We start from the raw sequence: 17,134 nt of genomic DNA on the forward strand, positions 1-17,134 counted from the left end.
ATGACAATGATGCTCAAGTCATGTATATGATGATGATGAAAGTTCCATGGCAATATATCTTGGAATGGCTATGGAAATGCCATGATAGGTAGGTATGGTGGCTGTTTTGAGGAAGGTATATGGTACCGGCGAAAGTTGCGTGGTACTAGAGAGGCTAGCAATGATGGAAGGGTGAGAGTGCGTATAATCCATGGACTCAACATTAGTCATAAAGAACTCACATACTTGTTGCAAAAATCTATTAGTCATCGAAACAAAGTACTACGCGCATGCTCCTAGGGGGATAGATTGGTAGGGAAGGACCATCGCTCATCCCCGACCGCCACTCATAAGGAAGACAATCAATAAACACCTCATGCTCCGACTTCGTTACATAACGGTTCACCATACGTGCATGCTATGGGACTTGCAAACCTCAACACAAGTATTTCTCAATTTCACAATTACTCGACTAGCATGACTCTAATATCACCATCTTTATATCGCAAAACTATTGCAAGGAATCAAACATATCATATTCAGTGATCTACAAGTTTATGTAGGATTCTATGACTAACCATGTGAATGACAAGTTCCTGTCATCTCTCTAAATAGATATAAGTGAAGCAAGAGAGTTTAATTATTTCTACAAAAGATATGCCCATGCTCTAACAAATATAAGTGAAGCGAAATAGCAATCTACAAATGGCGGTTGTCTAAGTAAAGAGAAACAGGAAACCCAAACTTCAAATGATATAAGTGAAGCACATGAAGCATTCGATAAAGCCATACTCAAAAGATATAAGTGAAGTGCAATGAGCATTCTATAAATCAACCAAGGACTATCTCATACCAGCATGGTGCATAAAAATAAAAATAAAAACCTAAATGCAAAAGACGCTCCAAGACTTGCACATATCGCATGAACAATACGAATCCGAAAACATACCGATATTTGTTGAAGAAAGAGGGGATGCCTCCCTAGCATCCCCAAGATTAGACGCTTGAGTCTCCTTGAATATTTACTTGGGTTGCCTCGGGAATCCCCAAGCTTGAGCTCTTGCCTCTCTTCCTTCTTCTCACATCGAGACCTTCTCAATCATCGAACACTTCATCCACACAAAACTTCAACAGAAAACTCGGTAAGATCCGTTAGTATAATAAAGCAAAGTACTATTCTAAGTACCATTGCAAACGAATTCATATTTTGTTTTTGCATTGTGTCTACTGTAATATAAATTTTTCATGGCTTAATCCACTGATATAAATTGATAGTTTCATCAAAACCAGCAAACTATGCATCAAAAACAGAATCTGTCTAAAGCAGAACAGTCTTTAGAAATCTGAACATTCACCATACTTCTGATAGTTGAAAAATTCTGCCAAAATTAGGAAAAATAAAAAATTTGTTTAGGAAGACAGTGCAAAAAGAATCAGAACAATTTGACGTTCCAGCTAAAAATGTAAAATCGCGCATTACAGCCAAAGTTTCTGTCCTGCACCGTACAAACCATCAAGCAAATGTAAACATCCTAAAGGCAAACCTTGGCACATTATTTTTATAATACAATGGAAATGTACAAGGGGATAATTATTTTCATTGAAAAGTTTCTGTAATCAAGATTCACAAATTTCTCATGGGCATGAACAAAGTTCAGGGACGTCCCCCACTTTCACAATGCTCGTCTCTCTCACTTTCACTTTTCTTTTAGAAAAAGTTTTGGGTTCCCCTCTTTATTTTTGTTGTTTTTAAACTATATGAAAGCACTCAACAGAAATAAATGACTCTCTAAAACTTCCAGGTTGTCTCCCTGGTAGCACTTTCTTTAAAGCCATTAAGCTAGGTATATAGTGCTTCAAGCAGTGAATCCACCCGGATCCCAAGGTATATCAAAGCCAATTTTAATTAACAATGATTTGTAATTTAGTGGTGAGCACAAGGTAACATATATCATGTAATGAAAAAGTCTAACTCTCTTCCTATGCATCGGCATGTCATAAAAGAACAATTCATGCACACATAGTAAAGGCCAATGCATAGTATAAACAGTTTCTTGCAATTCTATCGTATTGGGAACATAGAGAGGTGGAGATATAGTTCCTATCTCATAATAATTGCAAGTAGGAGCAGCAAGCACATGCATATTATATCTATCAAAATCATCATGTGCAACGGTAGAAGGCAACCCATCAATATAATCCTTAATAAAAGCAAACTTCTCCGATATAGTGTAGTTGGGAGAATTCAAAAAGATAATAGGACTATCATGTGTGGGTGCAATGGCAAAAATTTCATGTTTAACATAAGGATCTATAGCAAGTTCATCTCCATAAGCATAATTCATATTGGCATCTTGGCCACAAGCATAGCAAGCATCATCAAAAAGGGATATTTCAAGAGAATCAATCGGATCATAACAGTCATCATAGCAATCATCCTTTGGTAAACACGAAGGGGAATTAAACAATGTATGAGTTGAAGAGTTAATCTCATTAGAAGGTGGGCACGGGTGATCAATCCGCTCTTCCTCCTTTTGTTCTTCGCTCCCCTCCTCATCTTTTTCATCCAATGAGCTCACAGTTTCATTAATTTCTTCTTCCATATTCTCCTGCAAAATATTAATCTCTTCTTGGATAGCGGAGTATTCCTCAATATATTGTTTAACATAGGTATTAGAAGCACAATTATCATAGCAATATTTAAGTATAGCAAAAATTTTAGATTTGTGAAAAGTAGCATCATACTTTCCAATCAAAGAAGCAATTTCATAAGCACCCTCAAAAGTAACAAATTCTTCAATTTGTTGAACATCATATTAACTATAAACACCTTTAGCATAAGAAAATAAGATTCCATTATCAATAAACTCACATTGGTAGGGAAAGGTGTTTCTTAGGGTTTTCAGAACAACAAGTAAAATCATATATTTCACATAAATTCCAAGCATAGCATTGCAAACGTTGAATTTGACCACATAATAGTTTCCCTTTTTCAGATATACGGTGTCGCACATAACAAGCATGCTCATCTAAGGATTTGCCCTCAACTAAACTAGTTGGGGTTTCAGCACGAGCACATAGGGATCGAAGATGATCCAAGTAATAAGCTTCAGCAGTGTGATAGATTTTGATTGGTTCTTCAACCATTGGTTCATTAGGTACAACTACTTTTTGGTATTTTGCGTTTCCTACCCATAACTAAAGATAGGAAACAACTAAGAACAGCAAATAAAAATTACTTAGTGATAAAGCAAACAAGCACACACGAGAATATTCACCCCACGCTATTGCTCCCCGGCAACGGCGCCAGAAAATGGTCTTGATAACCCACAAGTATAGGGGATCAATTGTAGCCTCTTTCGATAAGTAAGAGTGTCGAACCCAACGAGGAGCTAAAGGTAGAACAAATATTCCCTCAAGTTCTATCGACCACCGATACAACTCTACGCACACTTGACGTTCGCTTTACCGGAAACAAGTATGAAACTAGAAGTACTTTGTAGGTGTTGATGGATAGGTATGCAAGATAATAAAGAGCAAGTAAATATAAAATAGGGGCTGTTTAGATGAAGACACAACTAAATTAGTTTTAGTAATGAGCTTTTGTCAACAAGAAGGTTATTTTTCCCTAGGCAATCGATAACTAAACCGGTAATCATTATTGCAATTTTATTTGAGGGAGAGGCATAAGCTAACATACTTTCTCTACTTGGATCATATGCACTTATGATTGGAACTCTAGCAAGCATCCGCAACTACTAAAGATTCATTAAGGTAAAACCCAACAATAGGATTAAAGCATCAAGTCCCCTTTATCCCATATGCAAACAACCTACTTACTCGGGTCTATGCTTCTCTCACTCACGCCACCCACCATAAGCAAATCATAAGCATATTGCAAACCCTACAGCGGGAATCCCTCACGCTTGCGCGACACGGAGAGCACCATAGGACAGCACCAATAATAAAACATACAACTCAAACCAATCACGATCATCAAATAGCCATTAGGACAAAATAGATCTACGCAAACATCATAGGATAGCCATACATCATTGGGAAATAATATATAGCGTTGAGCACCATGTTTAAGTAGAGATTACATCGGGTAAGAGAGAGGTTACACCGCTGCATAGAGGGGGAAGAGTTGGTGATGATGGCGGTGAAGTTGCTGGTGAAGACCGCGGTGATGATGATGGCCCCCGGTGGCGCTCCGGCGCCATCGGAAGCAAGGGGAAGAAGGCCCCCCTTCTTCTTCTTCTTCTTCCTTGACCTCCTCCCTAGATGGGAGAAGGGTTCCCCTCTGGTCCTTGGCTCTCATGGCGTGGGAGGGGCGAGAGCCCCTCCGAGATTGGATCTATCTCTCTGTCTCTCTCTGGTTCTGCGTTCTCTTCTTGCTCTGTTGTGGCAAAAGAAGAGCGTCAACCGCCTTACGGTGGGCTCACGAGGGTAGGGGGCGTGCCCTAAGGGGGGTGCCCCCCTGCCTCGTGACCACCTCGGGCACTGGTTCGCGTTGATTTTCCTTCCAAATTTTCCATATTTTCCAAAAGTAAGCTCCGTCCATTTTTATCCCGTTTGGACTCCGTTTGATATGGATATTATGCGAAACCAAAAACATGCAACAGACAGGAACTGGCACTAGGCACTGGATCAATATGTTAGTCCCAAAAATAATATAAAAAGTTGCCAAAAAGTATATGAAAGTTAAATAATATTGGCATGGAACAATAAAAAATTATAGATACAACGGAGACGTATCATGGACCCTGGCACATCCATGATGATCCTGGCACATCCATATATGGACAAGGCATTACTTACTTTTGTTCTCCTCGAGCTGCCTCTTGGCAAGGCCGAGCTCTTTCTCGGACTGCTCGAGGTTCTGCTTCAGTACGGCGACCTCCGCAATCAGTGCGGCAGAGGTCAGCAGCAAAGCCTGCATACGCATATAGACATACTTATATTAGACTCCCACAGATATTATTTGATCCTCTATTTGGCTTTTCTTTGTGAACACCAAACAGAGCATCAGGGGCTACTGTCTATGCGGTAATATTTTCCTATATTTTAAGTACTTACCTCAAAGCTTGTTAGAAGGCTGGCACAGGCTTCAGTCAGTCCGCTCTTGGCGGACTGAACCTTCTTGATCACCGCACTCATAATCGTGCGGTGCTCTTCGTTGATGGAAGCGCCGCAAAGCGCTCCCAGCAGTTTGTCCGGTGCCTCTGGATGGATAGAGGTCACCGGCACGGACGGCTTGCCCCTCTTGGAAGAGGGCTGCCTGCCCGAGTCCGGAACCACTGGAGGTTCTGGCGCGGTGTCCGCCTGAGGGCCAAACTTGGAGCCCCTGGGAGCCTTGCTCCCTTTGCTCCTGGAGTCCGGAAGGTCGCCTTGAGGCGCCTCCGGGACTATCTCCCCTGGCTCGGTGCCCCTTGAGACAATACCTCGGCATTTTCCATAGGGCAAGGAGACGAGGCGGTTGGAAGTGTATCACTATTCATGTCCGACGAGTCCAAGGAACCGTCTGACGATGATACGTCGATACGGGCTTGGGGCGGACTACATAATCATATTCGACGTTAGGAGAAGTAGTGCGACAAAAGTATGCTATGAGTTACTCTGGTATCCGAATACTTACGACTTCGCCAGGGGCTTGGCCCTGAGAAACCACTCGTCTTCGCCATCGGCGGCGGTGGTGGAACAGTCCGGAAGGAGAGTCCTTCCCTTCTTGTACCCTTCGGCCTCCTCGGTTGGGGCGGCCTTCCTTTTCTTGTCTCCCACGGCTGGAGGGGGAGAGTCTTCATCTTCCTCCTCCTCATTTTCACGGGAGGAGTGCGTCTCGGAGTTATCGGACGATGAGTCCGATACAACCTAGCGCCGGGAACTCTTTCGGGTTCCCTTGGCCTTCTTCTTTGTCTTCTCTGGCACCTCATAAGGAGCCGGAGTCCGCATCTCCATCAGCAGAGCGTCCACAGGGTCATTGGGCAGAGGGGACGGACAGTTAATCTGCTACGATGTCTCCACCCAGTCATGTCAAAGGCATGGGAGCTTAGACCCCGCACATGGTTAAGCTATGGGAAATAAATACCCTACCAGATGTACAGAACTTACCGGATTCGCAGGGCGCTTCACGCTTAGCCTGCGGTCCTCGGCGCCCTTGAATAGCACCCTCCAGACGTCCTTATGCGTCGTGTCGAAGAGCTTGCGGAGAGTCTAGTGCTGGGACGGGTTGAACTACCATAAGTTGAAACCCCGTTGTTGACACGGGAGGATCCGGCGGAAGAGCATGACCTGGACTATGTTGACAAGCTTAAGTTTCTTGCTTATCATGTTCCGGATACACTTCTGGAGTCCTTCCAGCTCCACCGATGAACCCCAGGACAGGCCCTTCTCCTTCCAGGAAGTGAGCCGCGTGGGGATTTTGGATCGAAACTCGGTGGTCGCCACCTAGTTGGTGTCGCACGGCTCGGTGATGTAGAACCACCCCGATTGCCACCCCTTTATGGTCTCCACGAAGGAGCCCTCGAGCCACGTAACGTTGGGCATTTTGCCCACCATGGCTCTGCCGCATTCCGCTTGTTGGCCGCCTACTACCTTCGACTTGGTATTGAAGGTCTTCAGCCATAGGCCAAAGTGGGGCCGGATGCGGAGGAAAGCCTCGCACACGACGTTGAACGCCGAGATGTTGAGGATAAAATTCGGGGCCAGATCATGAAAGTCCAGCACATAATATAACATAAGGCCGCAGACGAATGGATGGAGGGGAAACCCCAGTCCGCGGACGAACTGGGGGAGGAAAACCACCCTTTCGTAAGGTTCCAGGGTAGGGACGATGTGCCCCGTGGCTGGCAGCCGGTGCACGATATCCGCGGCTAAGTATCCGGCCCCACGTAGTTTTTTGATGTGTCCCTCCGTGACGGAGGAGACCATCCACTTGCCTCCCACTCTGAGCATGTTTGGAGAGAGTTGAGGAGAAGGATGTGGACTTGGGCGCTGGAGCTCGAGTGCGCGAGAATGGATGAGCAAGGAGGAAGAAGGCGTGGGTAGAAAAAGGTGAAACCTTATCCCTTTGTAAGGGCGGACGAAACTATGCGCCCCCACCAGCCTGGTAAACTTGCTTATCCCCCAAGCGTCGTAATTGATGGCGCGGTTGGGTTACCCACGTCCGTATTGATGGGAATCATGTAATAAGGGGACACGTCTCTGCTTTGACAAGACGTGCCAAGGAAACCGCCTCACGAAACACACTGAGATAGGTTATGAAAAACGATTCAAACAAAGACCTGGCTGTTACGTGATGTCACACTATGGGGTACATTAGCAGATTAGGTTTGTGTAAATATTATTCCCTCTACGATGGTATGTGGAACTTATTTTGCAGGGTCGGACAATATCCTTGTATTCAAACTCTTCCGTGGAGTATTCGGAGGAGGAACCCGCCTTGCAATGCCGAAGACAACACTGCGCACTGGACTCATCGTCATTGAAGCCTAGTTCAGGGGCTACTGAGGGAGTCCTGGATTAGGGGGTATCCGGACAGCCGGATTATATCCTTTGGCCGGACTGTTGGACTATGAAGACACAATATTGAAGACTTTGTCCCGTGCCCGGATGGGACTCTACTTGGCGTGGAAGGCAAGCTAGGAAATACGAATATGCATATCTCCTCCTTTGTAACCTACCTTGTGTAACCCTAGCCCCCTCCGGTGTCTATATAAACCGGAGGGTTTTAGTCCGTAGGACAACATACAATCATACCATAGGCTAGCTTCTAGGGTTTAGCCTCTGTGATCTCGTGGTAGATCAACTCTTGTACTACTCATATTATCAAGAATAATCAAGCAGGACGTAGGGTTTTACCTCCATCAAGAGGGCCCGAACCTGGGTAAAACATCGTGTCCCCTGCCTCCTGTTACCATCCGCCTTAGACGCACAGTTCGGGACCCCCTACCCGAGATCCTCCGGTTTTGACACCGACGGACACCATGCCAAGTTTCATAATTTTCAGGCAACTTTTGAATTTCCAGGAATTTAAAAACCAAGTTTCTCAATATTCCCGGCCGAGCCACGATGCCCAGATGTTTGAATTTCATTCCCATTTCTTGCATGTGACCTATAAATTCACCCAAAGGCACAGATGTGATGTTTCAACAAAAAAATTGGAATTATGCACATTAAATGCCTAGAAACTCAATTAATGCATAAAATTGCCAAAACAAACCTAGAATAATTCCAAATTTAAACACGACACTCATGTAGTTGCATGTTCACTGTACATAAATGTTCTAGCAATTCAAACACCATCATTTCCCTCCGTAACACCATTTTTTCTTTCAAAACATAATGAAAAAATTAGGTACACCACAAACAGTTTATGAGAAAGAATCGTGTGGGATGCCATATAAAATATCTTGGCGCACCGTCTTGTCTGGTTTACGCAGGAAGCTTCGTCGTCTATAGTCCACTTCCCGCACTTGAACCACACGTGTGCGTCAGTTTCTTGCGGTACCGAGCAAAAAATTTCTGCCACCGTGCAAATATCTGTCTCCCCGCCCCCTCCCTTCCACCGAAAGCAACATTTCCACTGTTCCTCCTTGCTTTCCAAGTTCAAACCTTCACTGCTGCTTACTGGCAGCTCAGCCTCCCCGCCGATGACCATTCTTCTTGCAACGCCGCCTCCTCGCCGGCGACCCTTCTTCTTGCAGCGCCGCCTACTCGTCGGCGACCCTTCTTCTTGCTGCGCGACCTCGTCGATATGGTCAGGTAGTCCACACCCCACCCACACCATCCTCCTCCTTCCCTGTCCCACATGCCCCGACCGACGGCACGACACCTTCCACCGAAATCACTGTCCCTGTCCTCCAATTAAGTTCCGCCCACAACCATTTTGCATGTAGTATAATGTGGAGCTTAGTAGCATTTGGAAGCGAAGAAGAAAATCATGGCCGCACGCACGCACGAGGTCGCTATGGCTGCCATGCATGCCGACCGCCAGATCTTGGAGTAGCACCTCGTCTCGAGGCCACCGTCGACACCGCCACACGGTTGTCTACTTTAAAATACAATTCGTGTTGTATTATTGAGGCCACCGCCATTGCCATCTAGTGATTTGTCCTCTGAAATGTAATGTTCAGTTAACAGTTTGGTCCTCTAAAATGTAATGTTCAGTTAATAGTTTGGTCCAACAATTGCTACATTTCATAGTACTGTTCTCAAGCATTCTTTGTTTTGTTACCTGTGTTATCTTCTAGTACATGTTTCTATTCTGCAATGTCGTGCTTAGTTAACTGTTTTGGTTCATTTGGTCTGCTGTCCGTTTAACTGTTTGGTTCAATTCTGCAAGTTGATTTTCATTTTCTGTGGGTATAATTTTGTATTGTTATGCATGTGAGAAATAAATCGAATTTAGCTGTACTCAATATATATTCTACTGATAGTATGGCAACTCTCAGTTAACTAGATCAAGATCTTCCTTATGTGTGTTGTAGGAAACAATGGGAGACACTGCGGTTTACCATCGAGGTTTGCTCATGCATGGTCCTTTCACTAATAGCACATTATTTTGCAGTTGTAGGAATCATTCTAATATTTAGGTTTCTTACAATTTGTTCTTGCACATGTAGGTCCTGCTGTTAGATGCTTAGACCCACTGTTCGACCCATTTTGCATATGGGGAAATGAGATGTCCATGAATATCTGTCAAGTCAAGAAACTCAAAAAGTTTGTTAGGATGAAGAAACTTGCGACGAATAATAGCAAGATCTTTGTTTGCACAATGAAGAAGACATCAGTTAACTATAGGATGGTACTAACTCTTTTACCTTATTTTTACCCCTTGCGCCATTTCAAAATTTATAACAACGATTTATGCATATCTTTGTTTTCAGTACTTCTCAAAGCAGTTCACTGATAATTACCTCTCAAACCCCCTGCATGGTCAAGAGGCAAGGAAGGTATTCATTCAACACCCACGGTACAATATTGAAGTCTTCCTAAAGAGGACAAAGGTTGGGAGGGCAATTATCCATAGCCACTTTCCCAAAGTTGCAAGGACATTCAACATCACTGAAGGCTCAATATTTGCCTTCCGCTTCTGCAGTTTCCCAGATGAGATTCATCTGTCTATTTACCGTGTATGATGCTACTTTCCAAAGGTTTTCGATGTTGCATGTGAAACTTGGTGCTGTAGTGTAATGGCGTAACTGAGTGCCGAAGCTATCTGATGTAATTCGATTATGAAATCCTGGTTGCCATTATACGGATATGAAATATCTGGTGTGTTTTATAAGAAATATCAATTTGGTTACTACATGGATTATCAATAATAGGATAATTACCTTGCTTATTGGGGTTTTCTACTGTAGACGGTTACTCAGACAACACCGTGGGCGATGAACTCAAACAACCCACACAGTTTCTAGAAATTAGGCGTGTTCGGTCAACTAACAATCGCACACCGCTTCCGGCAGAGAACTATCTGTGTTAGGCCACCTTGCACAAAAGTTTCCACACAAAAACTTGTGTGTGATATACATATGAATGGAAATGTTTTTCTAGGATTCACCGTGTGTGATGTACATACGAACGGAAACGATTGGGTTTTGATGCCTCGCCAGATCACACTGATACGTCTCCAACGTATCTATAATTTTTGATTGCTCCATGCTATATTATCTTCTGTTTTGGACATTATCGGTCTTTATTATCCACTTTTATATTATTTTTTGGGACTAACCTATTAACTAGAGGCCTAGCCCAAAATTGCTGTTTTTACCTATTTTAGGGTTTTGAAGAAAAGGAATATCAAAAGGAGTCCAAACGGAATGAAACCTTCGGGAACGTGATTTTTGGAACGAAAAAGATACAGGAGACTTGGACCCTACGTCAAGAAATCAAGAGGGAGGCCACGAGGTAGGGGGCTGCCTACTCCCCAGGCGCGCCCTCCACCCTCGTAGGCCCCCTGTTGCTCCACCGACGTACTCCTTCCTCCTATATATATGTACGTACCCCCAAATGATCAGATATGGAGCTAAAACCCTAATTCCACCGCCGCAACTTTCTGTATCCACGAGATCCCATCTTGGGGCCTGTTCTGGAACTCCGCCGGAGTGGGCATCGATCACGGAGGGCTTCTACATCAACCACATAGCCTCTCCGATGAAGTGTGAGTAGTTTACCTCAGACCTTCGGGTCCATAGTTATTAGCTAGATGGCTTCTTCTCTCTTTTTGGATCTCAATACAAAGTTCTCTCCCTCTCTTGTGGAGATCTATTCGATGTAATCTTCTTTTGCGATGTGTTTGTTGAGACCGATGAATTGTGGGTTTATGATCAAGTTTATCTATCAACAATATTTGAATCTTCTTTGAATTCTTTTATGTATGATTGGTTATCTTTGCAAGTCTCTTCGAATTATTATTTTGGTTTGGCCTACTAGATTGATCTTTCTTGCAATGGGAGAAGTGCTTAGCTTTGGGTTCAATCTTGCGGTGTCCTTTCCTAGTGATAGTAGGGGCAGCAAGGCACGTATTCTATTGTTTCCATCAAGGATAACAAGATGGGGTTTTCATCATATTGCATGAGTTTATCCCTGTACATCATGTCATCTTGCTTAAAGTGTTACTCTGTTCTCTTGAACTTAATACTCTAGATGCATGCTGGATAGCGGTTGATGTGTGGAGTAATAGTAGTAGATGCAGGCAGGAGTCGGTCTACTTGTCTTGGACGTGATGCCTATATACATGATCATACCTAGATATTCTCATAACTATGCTCAATTCTGTCAATTGCTCAACAGTAATTTGTTCACCCACCGTAAATACTTATGCTCTTAAGAGAAGCCACTAGTGAAACCTATGGCCCCCGGTTCTATCTTCATCATATTAATCTTCCAATACTTAGTTATTTTCATTGCCTTTTATTTTACTTTGCATCTTTATCATAAAAATACCAAAAATATTATCTTATCATATCTATCAGATCTCACTCTCGTAAGTGACCGTATAGGGATTGACAACCCCTTATCACGTTGGTTGCGAGGATTTATTTGTTTTGTGAAGGTGCGAGGGACTCGCGTGTAGCCTCCTACTGGATTGATACCTTGGTTCTCAAAAACTAAGGGATATACTTACGCTACTTTGTTGCACCACCCTTTCCTCTTCAAGGGAAAACCAACACAAGTGCTCAAGAGGTAGCAAGAAGGATTTCTGGCGCCGTTGCCGAGGAGGTCTACGCAAAAGTCAACATACCAAGTACCCATCACAAACCCTTATCTCCCGCATTACATTATTTGCCATTTGCTTCTCGTTTTCCTTTCCCCACTTCACCCTTGCCATTTTATTCACCCTCTCTCTCTCTCTATCCTCCCTCTCTTTCTCTATCTGCCTTTTTTGCCCGCTCCTCGTTTGCTTGTGTGTTGGATTGCTTGCTTGTCATGATGGCTCAATATAACACTAAATTGTGTGATTTTACTAATACCAACAACAATGATTTTATTAGCACTCTGATTGCTCCTCTTACCGATGTTGAATCTTGTGAAATTAATGCTGCCTTGCTGAATCTTGCCATGAAAGATCTTTATTCCGGCCTTCCTAGTGAAGATGTCGCTACCCATCTAAATAGCTTTGTTGGTTTGTGTGATATGCAAAAGAACAAAGATGTTGACAATGATATTGTTAAATTGAAGCTATTTCCTTTTTCGCTTAGAGATCGTGCTAAAGCTTGGTTTTCGTCTTTGCCTAAAAATAGTATTGATTCTTGGAATGAGTGCAAAGATGCTTTTATCTCTAAGTATTTTACTCCGCTAAGATTATCTCTCTCAGAAACAATATTATGAATTTTAAGCAACTTGATCATGAACATGTTGCACAAGCATGGGAGAGGATGAAATTAATGATATGTAATTGCCCAACACATGGTTTGAATTTGTGGATTATTATACAAATTTTTTATGCCGGATTGTATTTTGCGTCTAGAAATCTTTTAGATTCGGCCGCGGGAGGCACTTTTATGGAAATGACTTTAGGAGAAGCTACTAAACTCCTAGATAATATTATGGTTAATTATTCTCAATGGCACACTAAAAGATCTACTAATAAAAAAGTGCATGCAATAGAAGAAATTAATGTTTTGAGTGGAAAGATGGATGAACTTATGAAATTATTTGCTAATAAGAGTGTTTCTTTTGATCCTAATGATATGCCTTTGTCCATTTTGATTGAGAATAATAATGAATCTATGGGTGTGAATTTTGTTGGTAGGAATAATTTTGGTAACAACACGTATAGAGGAAACTTTAATCCTAGGCCTTATCCTAGTAATTCCTCTAATAATTATGGTAATTCCTACAACAATTCTTATGGAAATTTTAATAATATGCCCTCGGATTTTGAATCTAATATTAAAGAATTTATTACTTCACAAAAGAATTTCAATGCTTTGATTGAAGAAAAAATGCTTAAGATTGATGAGTTGGCTAGGAACGTTGATAGAATTTCTCTTGATGTTTATTCTTTGAAACATAGATCTATTCCTCCTAAGCATGATATCAATGAGTCTCTTAAAGCCATGAGAATTTCCATTGATGAGTCCAAAGAAACAACCGCTAGGATGTGTGCTAAGAAAGATTCCTTTATAAGAGTGTGTTCTTCTAGATTTCATGTTAATAAAGATGAAGATCTAAAAGTTATTGATGTGTCCCTATTAAATCTTTGTTTTGCAATATGAATCTTGGTAATGATGGGACTGAATATGATCCACCTTTACCGAGAAGGCGTTCCAAAAATTTGGAGTTTTTAGATCTTGATGCTATAATTGTTAAAAGTGGGATTAAAGAAGTCAAAAATTTAAATATTGATGAACCCACTATTTTGGATTTCAAGGAATTTAATTATGATAATTGCTCTTTGATAGATTGTATTTCCTTCTTGCAATCCGTGCTAAATTCTCCTCATGCTTATAGTCAAAATAAAGCTTTTACCAATAATATCATTGATGCTTTGATGCAATCTTATGAAGAAAAACATGAGTTGGAAGTTTCTATCCCTAGAAAACTTTATGATGAGTGGGAACCAACTATTTTAAAATTAAAATTAAAGATCATGAATTCTATTCTTTGTGTATTTGGGTGCTAGTGTTTCCATGATTCCAAAAACTTTGTGTGATTTGTTAGGTTTCTGTGATTTTGATGATTGCTCTTTAAACTTGCACCTTGCGGATTCCACTATTAAGAAACCTATGGGAAGAATTAATGATGTTCTTATTGTTGCAAATAGGAATTATGTTCCCGTACATTTTATCGTTCTTGATATAGATTGCAATCCTTCATGTCCTATTATTCTTGGTAGACCTTTCATTAGAACGATTGGTGCAATTATTGATATGAAGGAAGGAAATATTAGATTCCAATTTCCGTTAAGGAAAGGCATGGAACACTTTCCTAGAAGGAAAATTAAATTACCTTATGAATCTATTATGAGAGCCACCTATGGATTGCCTACCAAAGATGGCAATACCTAGATCTATCCTTGCTTTTTATGCCTAGCTAGGGCGTTAAACGATAGCGCTTGTTGGGAGGCAACCCAATTTTATTTTTATTCCCTGATTTTTGATCCTGTTTAGTAATAAATAATTTATCTATCCTCTGTTTTGGTTGTGTTTTTTGTGTTTAATTAGTGTTTTTGCCAAGTAGAACTGTTGGGAAGACTTGGGGAAAGTCTTGTTAATCTTGGTGTAAAAAACAGAAACTTTAGCACTCACGAGAACTGCTTCCATTTTTATTTGGAAAGCGATATTTAATTAATTCTTTTTGCAGATGATTAATAGATAAATTCCTTACGTCCAGCAATTTATTTTAGAATTTTTGGGGTTCCATATCTTGTGTTAGCTACAGATTACTACAGACTGTTCTGTTTTTGACAGATTCTGTTTTTCGTGTGTTGTTTGCTTATTTTGATGAATCTATGGCCAGTAAAATAGTTTATAAACCATAGAGAAGTTGGAATACAGTGGGTTTAAAACCAATATAAATAAAGTATTAGTTCATTGCAGTACCTTGAAGTGGTGTTTTGTTTTCTTTCGCTAACGGAGCTCACGAGATTTTCTACTTTAAGTTTTGTGTTGTGAAGTTTTCATGTTTTGGGTAAGGATTTGATGGATTATGGAACATGGAGTGGCAAGAGCCTAAGATTGGGGATGCCCATGGCACCCCCAATATAATCTAAGGACACCTAAAAGCTAAAGCTTGGGGTTGCCCCGGAAGGCATCCCCTCTTTCGTCTACTTCTATCGGTAACTTTACTTGGTGCTATATTTTTATTCACCACATGATATGTGTTTTGCTTGGAGCGTCTTGTATGATTTGAGTCTTTGATTTTTAGTTTACCACAATCATGTTTGCTGTACACACCTTTTGAGAGAGACACACATGATTTGGAAATTATTAGAATACTCTATGTGCTTCACTTATATCTTTTGAGTTATATAGTTTTGCTCTAGTACTTCACTTATATCTTTTAGAGCACGATGGTGGATATGTTTTATACAAACTATTGATCTCTCATGCTTCACTTAGATTATTTTGAGAGTCTTAAATATCATGGTAATTTGCTTAAATAATCCTAATATGCTAGGTATACAAGATTAATAATAAAATTCTCTTATGAGTGTGTTGAATACTATGAGAAGTTTGATACTTGATAATTGTTTGCAGATATGGAGATGGTGATATTAGAGTCATGCTAGTTGAGTAGTTGTGAATTTGAGAAATACTTGTGTTAAAGTTTGTGATTCCCGTAGCATGCACGTATGGTGAACCGTTATGTGATGAAGTTGGAGCATGATTTATTTATTGATTGTCTTCCTTATGAGTGGCGGCCGGGGATGAGCGATGCTCTTTTCCTACCAATCTACCCCCTAGGAGCATGTGCGTAATACTTTGCTTTGATAACTTGTAGATCTTTGCAATAAGTATATCAGTTCTATATGACTAATGTTGAGTCCATGGATCATACGCACTCTCACCCTTCCACCATTGCTAGCTTCTATAATACCGCGCACCTTTCGCCGGAATCATACACCCACCATATACCTTCCTCAAAACAGCCACCATACCTACCTATCATGGCATTTCCATAGCCATTCCGAGATATATTGCCATGCAACTTTCCACCGTTCCGTTTACTATGACACACTCCATCATTGTCATATTGCTTTGCATGATCATGTAGTTGACATTGTATTTGTGGCAAAGCCACCGTTCATAATTTCTTTCATACATGTCACTCATGAGTCATTGCGTATCTCGGTACACCTCCGGAGGCATTCATATAGAGTCATATCTTGTTCTATGTATCGAGTTGTAATTGTTGAGTTGTAAGAAAATAAATGTGTGATGATCATCATTATTAGAGCATTGTCCAAGTGAGGAAAGGATGATGGAGACTATGATTCCCCCACAAGTCCGGATGAGACTCCGGACGAAAAATAAAATAAAATAAAAAGAGGCCAAAGAAGCCCAAATAAAAAAGATGCCATAAAAAAAGAGAAGGCCCAAATAAACAAATGAGAGAAAAAGAGATAAGGGACAATGCTACTATCCTTTTACCACACTTGTGCTTCAAAGTAGCACCATGATCTTCATGATAGAGAGTCTCCTTTGTTATCACTTTCATATACTAGTGGGAATTTTTCATTATAGAACTTGGCTTGTATATTCCAATGATGGGCTTCCTCAAAATGCCCTAGGTCTTTGTGAGCAAGCGAGTTGGATGCACACCCACTTAGCTTCTTTTTGAGCTTTCATATACTTATAACGCTAGTGCATCCGTTGCATGGCAATCCCTACTCACTCACATTGATAACTATTGATGGGAATCTCCAGAGCCCGTTGATACGCCTAGTTGATGTGAGACTATCTTCTCCCTTTTTGTCTTCTCCACAACCACCATTCTATTCCACCTAAAGTGCTATGTCCATGGCTCACGCTCATGTATTGCGTGAAGATTGAAGAAGTTTGAGAATGTCAAAAGTATGAAACAATTTCTTGGCTTGTCATCGGGGTTGTGCATGATTTAAATACTTTGTGTGGTGAAGATAGAGCATAGCCAGACTATATGATTTTGTAGGGATAACTTTCTTTAGCCATGTTATTTTCAGAAG

The sequence above is a fragment of the Triticum urartu genome, chromosome 3, assembly GCF_003073215.2.
Source record: "Triticum urartu cultivar G1812 chromosome 3, Tu2.1, whole genome shotgun sequence".
In the NCBI taxonomy this organism is placed as follows: Eukaryota; Viridiplantae; Streptophyta; class Magnoliopsida; order Poales; family Poaceae; genus Triticum; species Triticum urartu.